The following is a 25,336-nucleotide window of genomic DNA, read 5'->3' as shown; positions in this document are numbered from 1 at the left end:
ATTTTGATTTTTAAATCATTGTTATAAATACTTGCTGAAGAAATATATTTTACTTCTGTATATGCTTTCATACTTTAAGCTTATGCAAGAGTTATGCTTTCTTTTTCCTTCCTTCCTTCCTTCCTTCCTTCCTTCCTTCCTTCCTTCCTTCCTTCCTTCCTTCTTTTTCTTTTTCTTTCTTTCTCTTTCTTTCTTTCTCTTTCTTTCTTTTCTTTCTTTCTTTCTTTCTTTCTTTCTTTCTTTCTTTCTTTCTTTTTCTTTCTTTCTCTTTCTTTCTTTCTTTTTCCTTCCTTCCTTCCTTCCTTCCTTCCTTCCTTCCTTCCTTCCTTCCTTCCTTCCTTCCTCTCTTCCTCTCTTCCTCTCTTTCTCTGTCTCTTTCTTTCTTTCTTTCTTTCTTTCTTTCTTTCTTTCTTTCTTTCTTTCTTTCTTTCTTTCTTTCTTTCTTTCTTTTTTTTCTCTTTCTTTCTCTTTCTTTCTTTTTTGTGTCCCCATTATTTTCCTTCCTTTCTATACTGTCTTATTTTATTACCCAAACTGGTAGTTCTTTAAAATACTTGACCAACTAAGAATTCATTTTTATTAGGGGACATAAGATTAATTATATTACACATGAAGGTTGGTCAGAAATTATTGAGAGGAAATATAAAAAAAAGAGCTTCCACTGATCTATTTCATGGTTTTCATTATATAGGTGCATGTGTGTTTATATCAAGGTAAATAATATAGCATTTTGGTTATACTGATATAGTGTAAACATAGACTATGGTGCCATATCTATGTTGTGATCAAATCCCAACATGGATACATCCTGGATGATTCTGGCTGAGTAACTTTACTTTTCTTCTACTTAATTTTTCAGTCTGCATAATGGGGATGATTATAAGCACCCACTTCATAAGATTGTTGTGAAGATTAAACAAATTAACATATATAGAGGACCCAACATAAAAACTACACACATTTTAGCTCTCACAACTTGAGAGTCCCAACTTCAAACTCCAAAGAACTCTGAAAACAAAATTATTTCTATGATTAATTTGAAAGCGCTGAAGTTAACTATGACAAAACTATTTATGGTCTTTCTTATCTCTTTTAATGTGACTACACTTACGTTACCATACAGAAACATTAAAGTGTTTTTAAGAACCTTACTGGGGGAATGCAATATTAAATTCAATATATAAAACATGTTACATTTCTATGCTAATATATAGAGATATATATATATAGAGAGAGAGTAGTCATTTTTCACAAGCATGAAGAATGGGAGTAAGAATGTTGCTGTATGTGTAAGCATGTGTTTGCATTCACTCCTTTAGTGCATCTCGAACTTAAAAAAAAGGTGGTATTACCAAGGAAAAATGAAAACATAATACTCCTTTCCATAATTTCTTCTTCTTCCTTTGTATAAACCTTTCTCTGAGAAACTTCATTGTTAACCTGTTATTCTCTATTTCTTCCCTGATCCTTTCTTGATGTAGATGTCTTCTTAGAAATAAGAAAAAGAGTGATAGGAGCAATCATTAAATTTATAAATTCTGTGAATCAGTGAAATATTTTCTGTACATTTTTTCTTAAAGTAGGAATCAACAAATACTTTAGTGGCGTATCACCAAAGCCTACTATAGCTTCTTTAACACTTGTTTTATAAACAAATATTTCATCCAGTCCTCTTGTTAGCCTTCTTAATAGACTAGGTGCTTTTATTGAATTGACCACACAAAAGTATAAATGTTTGTTCTGAAAGGTTTCAGCATATTAAAAAGCTATTGGTATATATAAACTTTTAAAAATAAGATTTTAGTTTTGCGATTATTTTCCCCTGGCTCTTGTCTGTGTTGAAATTGGCTGCTATTGTGTTGATCAATTATAACTTTTTATAATCCTTGGGTATTTTTTTCCTTTGCTCTGTTAGGCTAGTTTGTCATCAACAAATGCTTTCCCCTTGCTACTCATGTTTTTAATATATTTAGCTTATCTCACCCCAATTAACCCCATAGGCATACTACTAGAACATCTTTTCGTACTCAGAATTAGCTATTCATTCTCTTTACTCGTTATTTCATAACAAGTACAAAGTCCATAATATGACCTCTATTTCTTGTCCCATTGTCATCAACCATCACTTCTTCTAAGGAAATAAATTTAAAGCACTCTTTCAACATCGTCATATATTCTACTCGTGAACATTCAGTAGTCATTTGGTTTATTCTTTTTAGAAAATTCTAACACCTCAGAAGAATAACAAGGACATAAAGGACTCCTCTGAGATTATTGGTCCATGTTCTTAGTTAGGAATTAAGCTATTCCAGAGTGATTAAGTCTCACATGCTTTTAATTTCGGAGAAAGAAATAAATCTATTTTCAATTATTATTTGGTTTTCTAGTTCTAAGATTCTGGATGGGTGTGGCAATGAGGAGTACTCTGTATCATTATACAACTTCTGGTGTTGGGGTACTGACATCAGAATACTGGACGGTATAGCCATGATGCTAACACAATAAAGTCTTCTAGGTTTTCTAAAGATGAATACATTTGCTGATAACAACACTTCTCTTATGTAAGTAACATTGTCAATCATAGTCAAAAGCACAGTAGTTTTAATAAATTAATCAACCAACCAAATTGATATATACAAACTAATCATTTTACTTGTTTTATCACATTTTCTCTTTCATTTTGTTTGTGTCTCCTCTGATGCCACCATTTGATAAATACTACCATTTGTAGATAAAACGGAGTTATATATAGAGATTAGGTTCTAAAGTCAACACAGAAGGTAAAGATGTCAGAGTCAAATTTACTACAAACCTGTAATAAGAAGATTCTTCTGTCTCTCTATAAATCTATCTCATCGTTTTTCTCACAAAGTTGAAAGGATGGCTCATTTTGTCTTGTTTTAGCTGAACATCTGATATATAGGTGACGTATTCTTGGAGGTGAGGGGCCATTATGTATAAAAGTATAAAAATATCTTATAACACAAGAATTATATAGCATGGCAAGATTCTCAATTTTTAGAACCAATATAAAACCAAAACTGATTGGGATATCAGCAAAGCCTTGTCTCTCCTGATATTTATTACTGGAAACATATACATATTCTCATTGATTGAAATGTCAGACAGAATTGTCCACACTATTTAAATTATTGTTATTATTACTATTATTGTTTTGGCAGAGAGCAAATAACTGAATTCAAGTAAGTGTGATGCACACGTAACGCATCTTTACTATACTTCACCAAATTGCCCATGCTAAAGTCACCAATGATTTCCAAAGGATAATTTTGTTACTAGAACTCTGTTACAGTTGACACTATTGACCACGTAATCCTTCTTTTTATTAATACTATCCTTCCTTGATTTCCAGAATCCCATTATCTGTTACTTCTGTCTTTACTTATTCTGAGTTATTATGGGTTTTATTTTTTTAACCAACTCTTAAATATTACTATTTCCATGATTCTTCTTTCCTTTACTTCTTTTTATTGCTCACTGTGTCACTTACCATGTTGATTTTCCTGAGATCCAAATGTACAATCTCTAACCTGGGTTTTTGATTCATGTTTTATGGTCCATTTACCATGTTGACTGGGATGTCTCACAGGTATGTTAAAAAGCTAAGCACACGATCTTTGTTCAAACTTTCTTCTACAACATTCCTTTTTCTATTAATAATTGTACAACCTGTTCAGTTTTCCAGAAACTCAGTCATTTCAGCTTCTTTTTTTGCCATAAAATCCTATGTAAAATTACTCAATATATTCTGTCAGTTGCCACATCTTAAATTCTCTAAAATTTGTTCTCTCTATGGCTACTATTGTAGTTCCAGCCAACATGTTTTTCTTTCTTAGATTATGACAAGAGATTCCTTGCTGGTCTCCCTGATAGCAGCTTTGTTTCCAATATGTCAGCTGCAACAATATTACCAGGATAAAATGAAAATGTTTACTTCAATTCAATTGTTCTGAATTAAATTGTGTCTCTTCAAAAATCATATGTTGAAGTCCTAACCCCTAGGACCTCAGAATGTGAACATATTTGGAAATAGGGTCACTGCAGATCTAATTAATTAAGATTGGAGTAGGGCAAGTCCCTAATTCATTATGACTGGTATCCTTACAAAATGGGGAAAATGGACACATACATGCACACAGGGAAAACACTATGTGAGCATGAAGGCAGAGATGGGGGTGACACATCTACAGCCAAGGAACACCAAAGATTTATAGGTAAACACTAGAAACTAGGGGAAAGGCATAAAACATATTTTTTTTTCTCACACCCTTTATAAATTAACCCTGCCAATACATTGATCTCATATTTCTAGCCTCCAGAACTGTAAGACAACAAATTTCTGTTGTTTAATCCACACAATTTGTAGTACTTTGTCATGGTAGCTTCAGCAAATTAACACAATAATTATTATATAATATTTTTGCACTCTAGATTTTTAAATTTTCCAATGGCACCCGTTATTTGTGGTTTCTAACACAAATGTCTTACCATAATACAATATATCAGACTTAATATGATCTTGGCCATATTTATCTCTTCACTTTTGTTTCTTATTGCTTTTTTCTCTACTATACTTCATTTCTCTTATTTTTGTGTGTGTGTTTAGTGACCTTCTACCTGAAATGGCTTTTCTGCCATCATTGACTGAGTGATTTCAACTTGTTCATTATGGTGCATCAATGGCATCTCATTCTCTGTGACTTATTTCAAGGCAGAGTTAGATTTTCATCCTCTCTGTTCTCTTGGAATCCTTTCTCCACTCTTTTGCCATGTTTACCAGGACACTTTCAAATTTCACTGACTTTCCCTGACCACCCACTAATTTTCATATATTGAATTCTTAAGGGAAGAGATTTTGACTTGTTCATCTGGCACCAATGGAAGTTAAATATTTTGAATAGAAAAATGAGGCCAGACATTCTTCCACCCTGTCTTTACTCCTTCACAAACCCTTTCTCTTTTTCAGCAGAGTGCCTAGATATTCTATGCATTCTTTTATAGTTCTACTTTATAGTTAAAAGTCTAAATTTTTTCTTATTATTTTAATCAGATGTTAATCAGATGATACGTTTCCTTCAAAGTTGATATTTATTTACACCCTGGGGAAAGAACATGTTACAAACATATTTTAAAGTCCTGCTGGCCAGGATTCACACATTTTGAACATTCAATGCAGGAAATCATTGGACAAGGGAATAAAGTGTAATGATTTTAGCCTATCAAATGTCTTTCCAATTCAGACGTATGATTTAGAACTTAATACCAAACTGTACCTCACAGCAGTGGGCAACACTAAAGTTTAAAATGAAATTCAGTAATTGCACAAGGTCCTTGGCTATAAATGCACTGCTATAGAAGACAATATTGTCAAATGGAAGAGGAGAGACAAATTATTCAATACAACATTGCATTTAATATTTGTTTAGTGTTTATTTTAGCAAATATATGTGACAGTTAGTAGACACAATTCTGGTCATAGTTCATGATAATATTTCCTTAGAAAGAAATTTAAATACAATAATAATTTCAGGAAATTGTGAACTCTACTTGCTGAATTTTTTGCACTGTGACTCTCAACTGATTGTATTGTATTTTAATATTCCACTTAATGTTCAGTCGGGATCATAAAATTCCAAGTCAGAAAGCACAGCATAGGTCATCTAGTTAAAATCATTTTTAGATTAAATTACTAAGGTCTGAATAGGCTAAATAACTTGTCTAAGTTCATGTAGTTGTCTGGTGAATTAAGAAAGACTAGAACTCAGGTCTTCTAACTTTTTATGAAGTGTTCTTTCCTTTTTAGTATATTTACTTCTGTTGGAAGGAAAATCCAGTAACAAAAATGTAAAGAGTAAATATACTCTATCCTTAGAGTTTATATAGATAAAGAACACCAGTGTATCATTAATTATTTATTTTACCTAAAAATGTAAGTCCAAGATTGCACATTTTACTAATCTAAAATTATAGTAACCATAATAAACAGTGAGTATGAGTTTGAGAACTATGCTTTGGTTGACTCATGTCTATTTAAAATACTGCTTAGAGTAGTTTGAACTGTAATGTTTTCCTTTCAATTAACATCCATGTAGAAAGCAGAGCATTGCCTCAAACCACTTCATTGACCACCCTTTTATAAAACAGTTATTGTAGAATACAAATATGTGAAGATATCAATAAAATTTTATATATCAGGATTCAAAGATCTGGCATTACTGTGAGGTCAAAAGTTGCTGGAATTTTCTATTCTCTACTGTTTCTGTATATCAAATATGAAGTTCTTTACTTTCAGTATTGTGTTGAGTACAGAAACATGGAAGAGTACTTCACACACAGTCTACGTTCAGTAAATAGATGTGTGGTTAAAAAGGTGTATGTGTGCTGAAGAAAACACATTAGTCCCTTTTTAGACTCAGGCAAGAAACAAATTATAAACACATTATTAAATAAAAGCTTTTGGCATTGCTATAGAGCTCTCTGTCAATAATTGTACGCTTTGGCTCCCTAGAGTAGTAATGCACACAAAATATTATACTTAGGGTTTCTGTTCTAAGAAAATTGTGTTACAGTTTTGCCCACTGTTGTGCTTCATGCTGTGGCCTACCTAATAATTCACCATTGAAAGTTGAGTTGCCTTTCGTTATTAATAGGATTTCCATAGAAAATATTCTTTAAGAAATAAATGTTCAAAATTCTATTGTACTTAGAGTTAGGATTCCTAGCTTCTGTCACCAACAAGCTATCTAACTCTAATGGGTTTACCCTCTAGGGTACGATTGAAAAAATCTTTTAATGCTTTTTCCAACCTCTGCCCAGATCTCCATTCTACACTGATCAATCATATTTTGAAGAGAACTCTTTGTTGTCTAGATTTTATATTATATGAAGAGTTTCATTTTGGTCACCAAGACTCTATTTTCTTTTACAAAGTTTAGTCCAATCCAATTCAAATGTCAATTCTTATCTCAAATTCAAATAAAATATTTTTCTGCTTTCCAACTTCAGGCCTGGACCACCCTGCTAAAGAGAAGAGAATGGTGTGATATTGTGCTCATTTCCACCTTTCATTCTTTGTTTCTGACTTTCTACAACTTTCTTTCTTTGTTTCTGACTCACTCCTCTGCCTCTAGATCTGTTTTTTCAGTTGTATGTTGAGGAAAGAAAAGAATGTTAGAGGAAAAAGGCCAGTAGTCTTACATGTCTACCTTCTTGACAGGCAGCCATGTGTGACTTTTATGGGCAGACACCCAAACGTAAGTTTTTTTATGAGATACACTTATGGATTATTTAGAGGTCTACATAGAAAATGTCCATATATTCACCCACCAATGCCCTTTCTAGATGGTATCAGTTGTATTTTCCTATATTATGCAGTGACAACAAACAAATCCATGCCTTAGTGGGTTACAATAACAAAAGTTTAGATTTAATTTATATTACATATCCTCTGCAGGTTGGCCTTATCTTTTCTCCTACTTCTTTTTTTTTTTTTTTTTTTTGAGATTGAGTCTCGCTCTGTCACCCAGTGTGCGATCTCGGCTCACTGCAAGCACCGTCTCCCGGGGTGATGCCATTCTCCTGCCTTAGCCTCCCGAGTAGCTGGGACTACAGGCCCACCACCACGCCTGGCTAATTTTTTTGTATTTTTAGTAGAGACGGGGTTTCACTGTGTTAGCCAGGATGGTCTCGATCACCTGACCTCATGGTCTGCCCGCCTCGGCCTCCCAGTCTCCTACTTCTTTATTCTAGGGTTTGAAAGAAGAAACCTTTCAAACCTGCTGCTGAGACCTGCTGCTGTCATTACAGAAGAAACCACAAGATGGTTACAACTTTAAGAACATTTTAATTGAGAGTGTTATATGCCACTTCTGCTTATATCCCATTGGCAAAGCAAGCCACACAGCCAATATGGCAGAATTATACTTTCTGCCATATTGGCTGAAGTCAATATGGCAGAAAGTGTAATTTTACCATAGGTAGGGAAATAAATATTTTTAACAAATAAAACAATCTTTCATCATGATCCCTTGCACTCTGGCTCTATCTGTCTTTAGCTTCTACCCCTGGAAATATACTTCATACCCTCTACTTTTAATTGAGAGACATTCATACTGGCAAGCCATGCTCCTGGGTGGAGTCTTTTTAAGATGGCTCCCATATGACTACATTATACTACATCTACTTATCGCCAATATCTGATCACAGTGTCCATGGCCCTAGAGTCATGTATGATTTTCATGTTCGATAATAGGAAGGCATACTGTTCTTCTGATGCCATGTCTTCTTATCTTGTTATCGGGAGCTGCTTTAAACTGATTTGCATAGTTAACATTTTCCAGAATAAACAGAAACTAGGATGTATGTTCTATCTGCTCTTTAACTTGAGATAATCTATTTCTCCCAAGAGCTTCCTTATCATGATCTACTCTGATGCACCAGAAGGTAGGCCAAGAAGTTTCTTAGGTTCAGTAAATGTCAGACTGAGGAATGAGATGCTAGTGTTTAATTCCTGAGTAAACCTTCAGTTTCTTTGAGGAATTCCTTATTCCTTTCTTATCTGAGCAGAGGAGCAGGCACTTCTCCTTTCATTAGAAAGGAAAGAGGTTGAAATGCTAGTATACTTATTTCTAAGTTAAAGGTCATGAAATATATAAATGCACTCTTCGTTAAGCTCTACTTTTCTGTTTATATAGCCTAGGAGTCATTATAAGGATTGAGAGTTGAAGAATCAGGTTGGCCATCTCTTCTTAAGCCCTGGTGATGATGTTTGGTATCTCCTTGAAACTCTAAAATATGGAGGTTCCTCATGGCTATTACCCATAACTTTGGGAATTTAGCTGATGTTGAGACAGACAGACACACACACACACACACTCACTCACACATGTGCAGTCTTCTTCAATACCCTTTTTATGTAATCATGGACAAGTCAATTAGCCTACACAGGACTCAGTCTTCTCATGTGGGAAGAAACATTATTTACTCTAGAGAATTCTAACCAAATATTACTAAAACACTACGACAAGTGGGGAGATACTTTGAACAGGAGGTAGGAGGGACACTTCGATCCTGGACTTATTTCTACACTAATAACTAAGGGTAAAATTTGGTACTACTTTTTTAAAAGCACGAAACATATTTTGAACCATTAAACATTTGCCTTCATTTTAGGTTGCCTTTCTGATTAAATAAAACACAATTCCAATTGTAGCAATCAAACATGTAGGTCCCCATTAGGCCAATTTTAAAACACTTCCTATTTTGTAAAACCCATAGTGCTTACACTTCAGAATTTTCCATCCCCAATTATTCCTTTCACATCATAGGAAATCTATTTCATTTGAAATAAAGAAAATGTTTTAAATTAAGACACAAAAGGTCCAGAGAACTCTAAGTTCAGTCCAGTTATTCTTTGAAACTGCAACTGATGAAAAAAAATGGCTTTGCTGGCCTCAGTTTGTGTTACATTCTTAATTTTATTCAAATGTAGATATTTTGTAATTTCCGCTTCCTTTCATTTAAAAACAGAAATGAGCTGTCTCAGGGGATCATGGACATAAAGCTTCATGAATTACCTATATCCTGTGGAAACTGGTTTGTATATCATGCACGCCCTTTCTGAACAGCCCAAGGAGTACCCGATGTGCTGTGGACACTCTGGACCTATAAGTTGTGTGCATAGCACATAAGCTAAAGGGATTCATAGCTTTTCTGTTAAAAAGGCCACAAAACAAAAAGAAGAATCAAATTTCCACTAGACTTGCATATAAAAATTTTAGTTGCACACATCATTAATCTTATTTCAGATTTTATAGGGGTTATTCTCTACTTTTAAAACAAAATATTGCAGTAAACTGGTGTCTCAGTATTTAAACATTTAATAATTTTGACATGTCCCATGGCACCTACTATACTATGTGAAATTTCCTTTTAAGGTATCAGTTCTCAGTTGGGAATATGTAATTTTCAATCACATAGTTGTTTAAGTGGTTTAACAGGCACCATACACTAGAAAACAGCACTTGAGAGTTGAAAAGAATTTTTAATGGTTGGCTAAAAGTTTATGCAACAGGTACTAGAAAAGTAGGAAGAATAAAGTAAGAGGAAAATATTGTGTTTTGTTTTTGTTTTTGTTTTTTTAAAGGTTAGGTACCTTACTCTACTTTCCAGTTGCATCTGATATCTAACTCTAGTATTTGATAATCTAAAAGCTATCATACTAGGGCTGAAAAATGACCAAATTCACATGGAGAGTCTAGAGGTGAGAAGGCACTAGGTAGGACAACCTAAAAAGAGCTCCTTATCCTTCTAGCTTGCTCATACAGCTTTCCTGCAGGAGAGGGGGAATAATTGGTATAAAAACTGTGTTACTTTTCTTTGCAGAAGTAATCACAAATTATCTTGGGAGCTGCAAGGTGATAAACCCTTCAGAGAAATTGAAAGACCAGAATTAATGGATTTTTGTTCTTTGCCACATTGAAAGAGAAAATGGGTTCTTGCATAACACAGAAAAGCAACCTAAGCAAGAAATTGAAAGGGAAGAGGTTTTGAGAAGGCAGAGGGAAATCAAATGAAATCAAGCACAACAAATGGCAGAATATTACACAAACAAAAATGGAAAGAAGAAAGTTTGATCCATTGGAGGGATCTTCAGGAAGAGCTGTATAGTTTCTGGAAAGGAAGCAGTATGCCCTATTTCTTTGAAAATATGGAAGAGTCTTCTAGAGTTAAGAAATGTGAAGAACTTAGTTATGGGAGCTACAAAAACGAAATAGAGTGGAGATAGCCATTTGTAGTGCTTACAGGGACAATCAGTAGTGGTTCTCTCTTACTGAAATGAATAGCTTAATCTTGATGGAGAGTTGTCTGGGACTTATCAATTTACTGGCCTATTACTGTACCCGGAACAAAGTAGTCAGTCAACAAATGTAGTTTGAAGATGAGCAAATAAATTAATGAATTATCTGGCTCATCACCACTTACTAATCATGTTGAATGGGGATAAATGATATAAACAGAAGAAATCTGAATTTCTTCTAGGAATTATGAAGAAATTATGAAGCCCTAAGCAGGAAACTAAAATATTTGCTGGTAGTGTGGTCTTATCTACGTTTCTATTTTAGGATAGGAGATTTTGTAGATAGAAGATTAGTAAAATAATAGCTAGTTAAAATAAATACAGAACAGAATCTGGTTGCTGAACCAGGGATTATTCTGCTAGACTGATGAACACCTGGAGTGTATTGCACAGAATCATTTGGAAGCCTGCCAAATTTATACTATAAAATCAGAATCTCGGAAGAGGGAAACATTGTCAGTTAAAACTGTAAAACTGGATATAATGAAGGGCATCAACCATTACAATAGAAGTGATACAGATTTTTTTAAAAATTCTTAATAAAAATCACTAAAAATAAGGTCAAAATTACCATTATGTACACAAAACTCAGCGTATCAGCAACATTTGGAGTATAATTCAACATAGTAAAACACTAAGATTTGTCATTGGAAATGCACGATCATAACAATGAAATATGTAGTTTGTTTAAATAAAGACTTGGAAGAAGAGGTGGATGGAGCCCACATGTCATGAAGATATAAGCTTTAGTGGAACTCTTCAATTTTGCTTTTGCTATCATGAAAGAAAATACCTCCATGAAGATAAAAGAAGAGAGAATTAAGTGAAATGGTAGAAAGAATGTTCTATAACTGAGCTTCTGAAAGAAGGTCTTGTTTTTGCTCTTAGAATGAGAATGAGCTTGGGGTCCAGGGCTAGGTATTATTAGAAGAGCATCCACCTAAGAAGGTAAAGTCCTTCTAATTGGAGAGGGAACCTGGATCTTAGTTGAAAGGTAAACAGCACTGAATGACAGATTTAAAGATCAAGACATGACAGAAAATAGGAGTGGTCAAAGCTGGAAGGATTAAGGGTGAGCTAGTATGTTATGGAAAAGTTTGTGGCAAGCAATTCATGATTAAAGCAATTGACAGCAAGAGAGTGTTTGGATTACTTTCCTAGGGGATGTTTAGTGCATGAGAGGTGGGGTAGAAATATTAACAGGTGACAGTAACAGCAGCGTAAAGGAAACAGAGAACACAGACCCGAAAAGAAAAACAAATATCATAGTGTTGGAAATTTTTAGCTTCCTTGTAATCTGTTAAATTCTCTCATGGGAAAAGGCAGTTTGATATAATCATGTCAACCACAGATTTTAGAATAAAATAGGCTTAATATGAAACCTGGCTCTGGAGGAATCTGTGACGTTGGGCAAAAAAATAATCTCTACATTGACCTCAAATTCCTCATCTGTAAAATGGGAATTCTAATAGCAATTGCTATAATATCAGGAAGATTAAGTATGAGTTTAATAAGATGGCCAATTCAAAGAGTGTACCTTGCACATAGAAATCCCTATATAAATGTTAGTCTACTCTTAGTAGTAGTATTCTAAAAGTAAATTATCTGATACATCTTTTTTTTTTTCTCACTCTGTCGCCCAGGCTGAAGTATAGTGGTGCTATCATGGCTCACTGCAGCCTTGACCTCCCAGGCTCAGGTAATTCTCCCATCTCTGCCTCCTGGGTAGCTGGGACTATGGGTGCACACTACCACTGCACAGCTAATTTTTTTTTTTTTTTTTTGTATTTTTGTGGAAATGAGTTTTCACCGTGTTGCCCAAGCTGGTCTCAAACTCCTGGGATCAGGTGGTCCTCCTGCTTCAACCTCTCAAAGTCTGATAGATTCTTCATTTGCCTTGAAGTAAATTGTTTTCCCCTAGAAGTCCATCAAATTAATTCCTGATTAGATTTAAGACATTGTTTTTAAAAGATAAGTAATACAGACAAAATATTTTGCCAATATTTTTTTCTTTAACCAATGATCTTGTTCATCTTTAAAGAACATATCCAAATGTAACTTTGTTGGTAAAGTAATTAATTATTATCTTAAATAAAATTAGTTACATTCTGTATGTTCCCATTAATCTTCTGAAGTGACTGAAATTCAGTCACTGTACTTACAACAATGTATTTTGGTTTCTCATTCACATATGTATTTGCTGACTTGATAAGGAATGGCTTATTTTTATTATTATGATCTTTATGTTCAGCAAAGTATATGATACTTAAAATCAAAATTTTAAATACAAAAATTGGAGTCTACACACATAGAGCATACGCATACATGGAAGGAACATAATTAAGTCTTTGATTGCATTCATCAAAATATAGTGTCCAGAGAAAGGAGGATGTAAGTCCCAGCCAACTGAGTGGTACACAAACTATGTCAAAAGTATACATTTTAGAAACTGCAGGGTAGCTCAGTCATTAAGAGCAGTCTCTATATTCCAGTCCAGACAACCTTGGATTCAAATGCTTGCGCTGTCATGTATTAACACTTCAGCAAGTTGTTTAACCTCTCTTACTTACAGTTTCCATGTGAATAATAACAGTACTACTGCATAAAGCAGCTGGAATGATTACATACAATTATATATGTAAAACACTTAAAGCAGTGGTTAGCACATAGCAAGTGCTAGGTGTTAGTTATTGTTATTGCTACTATAATTATTAGTGATTACTAATTATTCTAGGTATTGCCCTTTAAGCACCAGTGATAAGCAGCCCAATCCAGGGAGAAGTGACCAAGAGAGCATTGAAATCATTTCATAAGGAACGTTAAACTATCTCAAGTTGGTAGGCTGGAACTGAGATGGAGAAGGGTGGAAGGGACAAGAATTAGGACAGCTATCTTCAAAAATAAGGCAATGAATAACTTTGAGTTAAGACACTCAAGAGGACAAAATTATACCAAAATTGGAAACCACATGGAGGAAGATTTAGGCTCAAATAATGGAAAACTTTTCTCATACGGAGTAAGTCTAATGGAATATCTCTAAAGGTACTTTAAGCAGGACTTAGAGACCTCATTGTTAGGGATGATAAACATGAGTTTGAATCATCGAATGTTAGGAGGACTAGGCTAGCTGGTTCATCTGTGACTTGAACTCTATCCTATTCATTTTAAAGATGAGGAACTGAGGCCTAGAAATACAAAATAACTTGACCTTACACATAGAGAGAACAATTAGTGGCAGATCCTGGCCTAGAACCCAGTTTATCAGATTCCCACTCTAGGGCTCTTTTCTAGGAAGTCCTCTTGTTAACAAAAAGAAAGTACTTTCCAGAACCAGTTGGGGTGTATTTCCAAGTAACAACATGAAGCAAATGTACAGGTGAGGCAGAGTATGTGAGAAAAAGTGAGTAGGGCAAGCCATGTAGAATAAAGTCGTTGAGTCCTGTATATGAAATCCCTAGGGCTTCTCTGGTGACTTTTTGCATCCTATTATCAGATATGGGTTTATTTGTATGTATACATGATCACAGAGCATTATGTTTTATTTAGTTATTTAGTTTTTTGAGATGCAGTTTCACTTTTGTTGCCCAGGGTGGTGTGCAATGGCACGATCTTGGCTCACTGCAACCTCCGCCTCCCGGGTTCAAGTGATTCTCCTGCCTCAGCCTCCCGAGTAGCTGGGATTACAGGCATGCGCCACAATGCCTGGCTAATTTTTGTATTTTTAGTAGAGATGGGGTTTCTCCATGTTGGCCAGGTTAGTCTTGAACTCCTGACCTCAGGTAATCCACCCACCTCGGCCTCCCAAAGTGCTGGGATTATAGGCGTGAGCCACCACTCTCGGCCTAATGAAATGTAAAGTTTTATGGGTATAGATTATGTAAAGCTGAGAATATATTTGCTAATTTTGCTCCACGTGTCTCAAGTTTTCATCTGGAATAAATGTATTCTAGGTTTCAGTAAATGAACATAATAATTAAAATCCAATCCCCTCTTTCATTTTTCTACCAAGAGATCGGTGAATCTATGCTCAAATATCTCAATAGACATCATCCAATTTTAAATATCTTTAACAATAATAACTGAGTGAAAAAGGGAAGAGAAATTTCCTTTGAACAAAACCCAGTTGGTTCACTGGAGAAATTATTCCCTTTTTAAGGCATTGATCATATGAAGAATAAAAGATAGATTAATGGGCTGAATGATAAAACATTAGATCATTGCAGTTTGTTACAGATAAAGTAATAAACAAATCTTAACTGGGCACTAAACTATATTGTATATTCCAAGTAAGTTTTATAGTCAGAAGATATTTTGTTTCACTGTGGGAAAGATAGGAATGTTTTAGAGCTTTCTCTTGTCCCCTAATTTCTCAAAATGTTTGAGATTAGGAGTTCTCTCCTTTGTCTTTCCTTTTTCAGAATATATGCCTATTACAGCGAAGTATATGTTTTGTTCGCTGATACACTGTCATGTGCTTAGAATAATATTTGACATATAATTGACACTTGATAAATATTACTTGAATAAATAAATTAAAAATTGAACGAATTGACAAGTGGTAGTAGATAGAACAGGGAGGAGGATAGTTCATGAAAACTACTTTAATTTTACCAGATCTATCAAATAAAAAGGAACTTCTTATAGTAAAAATAAAATCATTGCTTACCTAAAGTTCAAATTTAACTGCGCATTCCATATTTTATCTGGCAAGCGTATATTTAGAAAAGAAACAAGAAAAAATCTTAGGACAAAAGTGCCATCAATGTTTACATATAATAAGGAAAGAAAGAAATTTCTTCCAAGACTATTTTGATACATGTAAGGAAATCACAATGTATGTGTTTAAAAAACAAAGCAAAACTTAAAAAGAATCGAAAGGGATAAAACTTTCTTTAAAAACACAATTTGGTTTATAAAATCTTGCTAGACTCAGAGATGTTATGACCTGTTCCATCATGTGTTTATGTGGGTGTGTTTTGGGATAAACCCTAAAACTTTGTTATTCTCTACTTGGAGGTCATCAGGGATGAGTTGCTGCTGCTGGTGGCAAACATGGCCTTCTACTTTGAGTTTTACAGTGTAGTCTCAAAAGAATTATTACATTAAAAGTAAAATAACACATCGATTCCCAGTGCCGAAACATCAAACAGGAATTATTTTATTCACTGACACAGAGAAGTAGGTACTTAACAATCTTGCTGAGCTGCCCTCTTACTGATCCTTCAGTTCTCAATTTAACAATTAGAGAAAGTGAAAGAGATATTATTTGTGAGATGACGTGTCTCCCTAATAATACCATAAACTTCAGGAGTACTAGGAACCATATATGAAGCATCTATCTTTTGTGTGTCTGGAGTTTAACATGGATTCTGGTAAATAATAGGTACTCAATTATAGATTGAAGAAAATATTAGGACAAATGAAAGAAGCATAAATAGGAGTGTCAGCATCTTTTCTATCTTTTTTAGTTAACTTCTTAGTATGTTTTTCTGTTCTCATCACTATGTTTAAATGAGTAAATGAATGAAATCCCAATGCCTCCATTTCTTTATCTGAAATGTAATAATGTACCTATCCAATGGCGTTGTTATGAAGATTAAGTCAGTTAATCTGGGTAAAGTGCTTGGAATAGTGATTGGCGCATAGAAAATTTTATCTATCAGCAGCAGCAGAAGGGGCACCATTTTTTATAGTTGGAACTTTTCCAGTGAGAGTTTCAGACTGGACATCTTTTGACCTAATAGTCACCCCTCTGGTTAGAAACCTGGCCTTGGGCTGGATAAGCCCTTTTTTGAGGCTTTAAAAGAAGCGTCACCCCTTCTGGATGAGCCTAGCCTCAAATGTTTCCTTGAAAAGTGATGTGTCCCCTGCATGTTTATTTGATTGTTTATTTTTCTTCCCCCTCCCTGTTTCTTTATAATTCAATCCTGAACGTTGATTGTCATAGTTGAACTCTGTTTAACTGTGTTCTTGGATGCCTCAATATTTCCATTTTATTCTAATAAGCCTATTGTGATGTCATTGTCTCAGCTGTTTTTAATTAAACTACTTCAATGGATAATGGAGAATGACCCTACAAATTGGCTTTTAAAATACAGATCTGTTCAACACAGAATAACATGTTTTTTATTATGTTGTCTATTTACCAGTTTTATTAGAACTCCCTACCATCTATTGCTTGAATAGACTCAGATTAAGATTCAGATTAAATAGGTTATAGCCTGGGATATCTAGTACACTAAGCTGGTTAATGTTCTTTCTTTATATACACTCTCTCTCCAATTTTCTTAGACCTGAATTATATTAATAATTATAATGAACATAAACTATGTTTAGTAACATTAATTTGTGGTTATTATATAAAGTTGTTAAAATTTCCTTCTTCCACACTGCCAAATTCACCTTCCTGAGTCATCTTGCATAACGGTTGAAGATGGGAGACTATTTCCACTGGGCTTTCTTGCTTCAGCAACACAACTTTCTGATGAGATCATGTTGCAAATATGCTAGAAAACCCCTGTTCCTTTCCCTCCTCTCTACCTCCTGGAATCCAGGGATGGTGAGCCACCCTCAATTTGCAAACTTTACATAATTCATTTTGCCTTTAATCTGTCTCACAAAGTATTTTCTCTTGTAATGAATATGGATGTAAAATAAATATATATATAATTAATGTAAAAAATATTTTTCAGTGCTAATACAATTATGCTTTTTACAAAAATGTGTAATTCAATGCATCTCTTACCTCTTTACTTATTCGTATCCTACATAATCTAACCCAGTGGCTGTCAACCTTGGCTCTTCAGTGTTTTAAAAACACAGATATCCCTCCTTACATCCAGAAAAGTGATCGGAAATGTTAGGGGTGGAAACCAAGCATTATATTTTAAAATAAACTTTATAAGACATTCTGATACTCAGCTGTGAGATTCTTTCCATTGCATCCTAACTGAGAAATAATTAATCAAGCTAGTAATATAATATTAGTGTTGCTTTATTACAGGCTGAAAATACTTCTTAAAATGTGCCTGCATAGATCATAAAGAAGACATTCAATATCCAAAAATGAGAAAGAGGTGTATATTAGTCTTACATCTTTGGATCTTGGCAAATTATTTTGTAATTGGGAACACTTCCTTCTTGGAAAGTCTTGGTCTCTAGTGAGGAACAGTGGAATGGTAATGTTAAAAAAGAGTCACCTGGGGTGCTCTTTAAAATATGCTCTATATGAGTGACATTAGAGTCCTTCACTATTCAAATGCTTTTTTTCTTCCTTTGTTGTTTTTTGCCTATGAATTCTTCATGTTGAAAAGGGCAAACCCAAAGTACAGTCACATTATGTAAATGAAGTTATTTGAGTTAATTATTAGTAATAATCTGCAATGCGATGACAAGATGTATTCATTTGAATTTTAATAATCAGTTTTTATTCATACACTTTTAAAATAACTTGCTCCTTAAGGAAAATAGAATATATAAGTGCACTTTAGAAACTTGTTCTTAATCCCAAACATATTGTATACATTTTAAATAATGCTAGAAAGAAGATAGCATATCATTATGCTTCAATTATATATTATAATATTAATAAAATTCAGAAAATTTGCTAATCAATATGCATCATGATTAAACAGATAAATTCCCAAGTAGTTTTGTAGCCAAACTTTCATAAAACTCTCAGTTGGGGGGAAATAGCCTTTCATGGAAAGGTTGTACTCCTAAGTTTAAGTGACTGTTACTTGGTCTCTGAGTCATATAATGTACATTAATTTCTATATATCATAATGATACCTTAAAATAGAATGTGGTCTAATAATTCCTAATATCTGTTCAAATATACATGAATAACTCAGTTACTCAGAGGTCCCATTTTCCAGGTTATGAATTATTTATTTCTTTTGTTTTGAAGAGGTTATTATAGCTGTCAGAGGCAAGAGAATAGCAAAGCTCCAGAACCTGATGACAGTGTTTATAAGATACTCAAACGTGGAAAAGAGGCGCTAGTTACAAAACCGAATAACTTAAGTTAAGGAAGAGTGAAAGCAAAACACTTCAGTATTTCTAAGACTCTGTCCATATGGATTATTGAACAACAACATAAAGCGAACCCTCCAAGAATTTCCATGTGCTTTTAGTTTGTAATGAAATACAGCAGATAGGATTTTTGCCAACATTAGATCTAGGAAAGGGGCTGATATCCAGAACTGTAGCCATGATATTTATTTGATACTACTAGCAACCCAAACCAAAGTTCTGACTGCCATTGATTGTGCTTGACTGCCCTGAGCTCACTGAATTCCAGGATTATTTAAGTTTTTCCAAACAAAGAGTATTTTATTTGGCTTTTCCCCATGGATTAAATTGGAGCATAAGCAATAGAATAAGGCAGTGCTAAGGGTAAATGCTATTAACTACAAGTATTGATGTGACTCAGGTAAATTCTATATGCCTAAGACTTCTGTGAACAATGTTCAGCTAAAAGCTATCACTAATTCGTTATTTTGAGTGTCAGAAGGTTTTTGGATAGATTTTACTGTCAAAATAGCAATAAGTGATCAAACGAAGAAACTGTGAGATTCATAACTACCCAAGATTTTACATCTTTTTTCATTAGGCCATTTTATCAATGCTCCCTGAGTTCCATTACACATTAAGAAGGATTTGTAACCACATATGCCTATGGAAAATGTATTTTCTTTTAGACAACACAATTGACATGTTCATTATTGCAGTACAATTGCATTAGACATAACTTACATAATGAATGGGGAATAAATTAATAGTTGACACAATCCTGTTTTCAACACCTTCATCGTCAGTGAACCTAAGCCTTTATTGCACTGATTTATGTACACTAAAAAGTTACTTTAATCTGTCTTGCAGTCTCTTATACTTTAGTTAATTTCACCCAAGATAATTACTTGTGAATGCTATACTACCTCCTAGAAAGCATTCTTACATGGAAACAATAATGAATGACAATAGCTTGCTTATGAGATGGAAGGAAAAACTCAAAAATAGGTCGCTTACCAGCTAAATTTTATTGCTTGTACCAATTTAATCCTAGAAAACATCTGTGACAATTGTCCAATACAGTCTGGACTACTCCTAAAATGTTTGATTTTTAAAATCCTTATTCTGGCAATTCTTCTGTTAACGTTAGTGTACTGAAATTAGAGATGGATTTTGCCTCTTTTATAGCTCTATTACCCCAACAAAAATAATACTTAAAGTCTGGAGTTAGCTATTATTTAAAAAAAAGAACTTCAGCTACAAAATGTCAATGACATCATTGCCCAAATCAACAATTACCAAAGGTCTCTGGACATTGTAACTAGAGCATTTAAATTAAAAAAAAAAAAAAAAAAAAAAAAATGTGACTCTAAAGCTAAAAATGTTCTTTCTCCCAAATTTTAAAAACAGTGAACGCAGAGATACTTTGGGGGAAGGAAGCTGGATTATAGATCCTTATGATAACTTAGAAGCATCAAATAAAAAATTAAGAAATTAATTAATAAGATACTTAAGGATTAACAAGAAAAAACAACTAGATAGACAGTTTGAGACACCTAAACAATTAAGGTATCATCTGTCTGCTCTTCTAATGCCTGAAGACACAAAATTTATATTCATCATTCAGATTCTTCTTGAAGTCTTGCCTTTTTTAATGATCAGAATCAGAATCAATTTTTCCTGAAATACACCCTGTCTGGATTTGAATATGCTCCTCATGATCTGCCAAATGCATTTCCCAACTTTCATGTCCTTATTCTCAGTCCCTCTACCTAAAGTCATAATATGTATTTGATGATAATACTTTGCAGTCTAAAATTCAACAATCATGCCCTTGAAAGCCACTAGAGACATGGAAGGCAATGCTGTTTTGTAAAACAGCCAGGAATGGCAAAGTAGGTACCTACCGCAGAGTGTTGACATTCAAATTATTGAAAAAGCAAACATAGAAAGAAACAAACAAAAAAACACAAAGCTAGCCCAGCAAGATGGATTAATGAGATAGCTTCAGCCCAACAGCTGCCATGTTGCAACATTTAGCCTAGGTCAGTGGTTCTCAAGATGAGCTGCACATTAGTCATGGCAGCAATGGAAACGAAACACAACTATACATGCCCACCATCTTCCTCCCAAAATGGGGGACAAATGGTCTGAGGTGGGGCTCAAAGCATTGGAATCCTTTAACAAGTTCCCTAGCTGATACTAATACCAAAGTTGAGAGCCATTGTTCTAAAAGAAAAACAAACAGATTTTATTGAATTACATAAATTTATATTTTTCTGCTTAGATATTAATCCCTATAGGACAGAAAGAGGCTGCTGACTTTCATATTTACAATAAAGCCAATTCACTGATTGTTTTTCAAATGCCAGTGGGAAGTTTCCCTACACTGTCTTTGATCATACATTTATTCATTAGATAGATAGTTGAGGTTAATACAGTCAGACATACAGAACAACTGTAACTATGTGTATTAGAGTTATGCAGAAAAACAGAACCAAGAGGATGTATACATGTGTCTGCATGTGTGTGTGTGTGTGTGTGTGTGTGTGTGTGTGTAGAAAGAGAGGTATGGTGTATGTGTGTGTGCACGTGTGTTTGTAGATGAGGGGAGGGAGTTATTTTAGTGATTTGGCTTACATGATTGTAAAGGCTGGCAAGTGCAAAATCTGCAAGGTAGGCCAGCAGGCTAGAAACCCAAGGAAAAGTTGACGTTTCAGCTTTAGCCTAAAGGCAGTATGGAGGCAGAATTCCTTCTTCCCCAAGAGACCTCCTCCTTTTTACTCTTAAGGTCTTCGGCTCATTGTGGTTGAGGTTCACCACATTATGGAGAGTAATCTGCTTTACTCAAAGTCTACTGATTTAAATGTTAATCTCATCTAGAAAAAATCTTCACAGCAACATTTAGACTAATGATTGACCAAATATTTGGATGCCAAGTTAATACATAAAATTAACCAGCATGCTATGCAAACCACCCCACAAATGAAAAATGGAACAACTTGCTTTTTATTAAACAGAATTACATTGTCTTACTTACAAATTAAACCTTTTGGATACTGATGTGTTCTAACCGGCCAAACTAAAGGCCTGAATAAAAACCACAGGTTTTCTTATTTTCAGGCCTATGTTTCTTCGTTTATAATTTTCTTCGTTTAGAAGACGTGACGTTATCAAGAGAATCCTCCCTAGTTAAGATCCTTAGCACTAGAAAACTTACTTGATTTTATTCTTTGCTTCATCATCTTTCTACTTATTGAGTTAATGTACACTTCAAAGTGATGAACTTGCCTTTTTCTAAGAAGCTCAGAAACTAAAAATAACATAAATAACGATTCTACTAGAACATACAAGATTTGGAAGTACTATAATTTGAAGGTGTCCCAGAAAGCATGTGTTGGAAACTTAATCCCCAATGCAACAGTTTTGGGAGATGGGTCCCAGTGGGAGGTGTCTAGATAAATAGATTAATGTTTATTATAAAAGGGATTGAGACTGCATATTTGATCTCTTGCACTCTCTCTTGCCCATGATCACTTGCTCTTCTACCTTCTGCCATTGAATGATGTAGCATAAAGGCCCTAGCCAGATGTAGTCCCTCAACCTTGGACCTCTCAGCCTCTAGAACTGTAAGAAGCAACTCTGTGTTCTTTAGGAATTAGCCAGTTTCACATATTCTGTTACAGCACCACAGAATCATCTAAGAAATATGTTTATAATAGTGTGGCAGTTCTTAAAAACGGTTATGATTTCTTTGTATCTCCTTGCATCTAGAGGTAGAGTATATGTCCCTTTTTCTGACTCTGAGAATCCTTGTGCTGTTTCAACCAGTAAGGCAGAAGAAGTGATGCTATATGACATCCAAGACTAGGCTACAAAAGGTCTTGCAGGCTCTGCCAAGTTTTCTTGAGATGATCACTCTGGGGGAGGCTAACCTCCATATAAGAAGTGTGACTATTCTGAAATTGCCATGCTAGATTGGCTACCTGAAGGCATTGAAGTAGGCAGTCCCAGCTGAGCCCAGCCATCCCAGTCATTCTTGCCAAGGTAATGAACAAGTGAATAAAGTTTTCTTAGACTCTACAAAGCAGCCTATTAATTGAATATTATGAATGCCCTCATTTGATACCATAAGGAACAGATTCGAGTTCTACCTAAATTCCTCAGCCACAGAATTAGGGCAATATAAAAAGATGGTTGTTGTTTTAAACCACTCAATATGGTGATAGTTGTCACACAGAAATAAAATTGGAGAACTAGCAGTCACGACAGAGGACTAGAAACTAAGAGCTGAGACATCCATCTATCTTTTCTCTTGAGTTAATGCAAACATGAATGAAGCTGATACACAATGCAGACTGTCAAAAAGCTAAATCTTCTCTGGAAAGGCTAGCACAAGGCTGATGATACTATCATTGTGTTCTGGTGCCTACTTAATAGCTGTGATATAATGAAGGTACTTCAAAAATATGTATACTGAAGACCTCTTGACTTTAAATCTTAAACCTGAATAATCTCCAGTAATCCTGTATTCACCCATTTGCAATGCAAGAAATACAAAGCCCTCAAGATGCTGAGGAGGAATGTCACTTGAGCCTAGAAATTCTAGGCTATAGTGCACAATGACTGTGCCTGTGATTAGCCACTGCACCTCAACCTGGACAACACAGTGAAATCCTGTATCTTTAAAAAAAGAAACAAAGAAAGAAATTCAGAGTAATCAGCACAGTAAATCCTGTTGAGTCTATCTCCAGAATATTCCTCAAATTCATTTACTACTCTGCATCTCTACCATTGCCTTCCCAGGTCACTATTATTCCTTGCTTGGTTTATGATAATAGCCTCCTAACTGGTTACTTCTCTTTCAATTCATTTAGCCGCTCTGCTTAAAACCTTCCTTTTGCCAGGTGTGGTGCTCACATCTGTAAGCCCAGCACATTGGGAGGCTGAGGCAAGAGGATCACTTGAGCTCAGGAATTTGAGACCAGCCTGGGTAACATAATGAAACCTTGTTGCTACTAAAAATAAATAAATAAAACCCCAAAACAAAAAACAAAAACTCTTCCTTTTTTCCCATTATCTTTAGGTTAAAAACTCAATGTCCTCACCATGACCTATTAGGTTGCGATTGATTTAGCCTCTATCAACATCTGCAATCTTATATCTAGCAGCTTCACTGTTTACATACCATGTTCCAGCCACACTGGTCTTTTCCAAGTGCCTTGAACTTTCTCTTTCCTGCCAGTGTTTTTGTGTTTACTGTGCTCATTGTCTAGAACACTCCTCACATGTCTGGCTCCTTCTCATTTTCATGTTTCTTAATATTCTCTATTAAAAAACACTTTTTATTTTCCTCACAATACCAATTTCAAGGTTTATCAACTTATTTATTCATTTTATGTTGTATATTCTCTACCAGCAAATAAGCCTCAGGAAGAAACAGAGATCTTGTCCATTCTAATCCACCATTTCATCACCATTGCCTAGTACCATACCACAGACATAACAGGTGCCCAATGAATATTTCTGAATGCCCAAGTGATTGAACCAGTACTTCAATTTTGACATTTTAATACATATGTAAATAATTGAGTGATCTGGATGCCTAAATTTGGCTAAGAGGATAGGTTATATGGCAAAGTGCTGATCTGTTTGAGCAGTCTTTCAATAAATGCTTTCAGTTGTCATCAGCACAGTTCTTATTCATCTTTCATTTAAGCATTTGTCATTGTGCCCCATTGTAGAATAGCATAATACAATGCATACATGCCTCACCAATCTGATACATTTAAGGTCACGTTATTAGTAATACTTGAATATTGCTATTTCCGACTTCTCATTTTCTCATTCAGGAACTCAAATGCCTTGACACTTCCGACGCCTTCAACAACAGAAAGGATCTTATATGCACTTCAATATCAGTTTGAGCTGTAATTTCCCACCATCCTCTGCTACTCCAAGCTCTATCTTCACCATCAATCCTTGCCTCAGACAGGCCTCTTATTTCATTAAGGTCCATATTCCTACCTTTTTATTTGCAACAGTAATGTTGTCAGTGCTCAAACAGTGTGTCAAGACTCTTTGCAATGTTTCATACCACTATATTAAGCTAAATGGGTAGGGTTCCATAGCAGGAGAGCTTGAGTATCTGAACTAGAGTAGACTCACAGTACAAGTAGACTCAAAAGCATATATGGCTCACAACAATAGAAGTGTATTTCTTGATTACGTGACAGTAAGAGGTGAGAGAACAGGGAGATGGATCTGCCATCTCTTACACTTTCAGTCACACAGAGACCCAGATTGGTGAAGTTCCTGCTGTTTCAGCATGAGGCTTCTAAAGTTCCCTGGGAGAAGATTTTATTATAGGCAGCAGAAAAAAAGAGAAAAGATCACAGAGGAGCACTTTCATGAGCCAGATCTTGAATAGTAACATCACTTCTT

This window comes from Macaca thibetana, chromosome 6 (genome assembly GCF_024542745.1).
Source record: "Macaca thibetana thibetana isolate TM-01 chromosome 6, ASM2454274v1, whole genome shotgun sequence".
NCBI lineage: Eukaryota > Metazoa > Chordata > Mammalia > Primates > Cercopithecidae > Macaca > Macaca thibetana.
The sequence above is the reverse complement of the archived record's forward strand: the minus strand, read 5'-3'. Positions refer to the sequence as shown.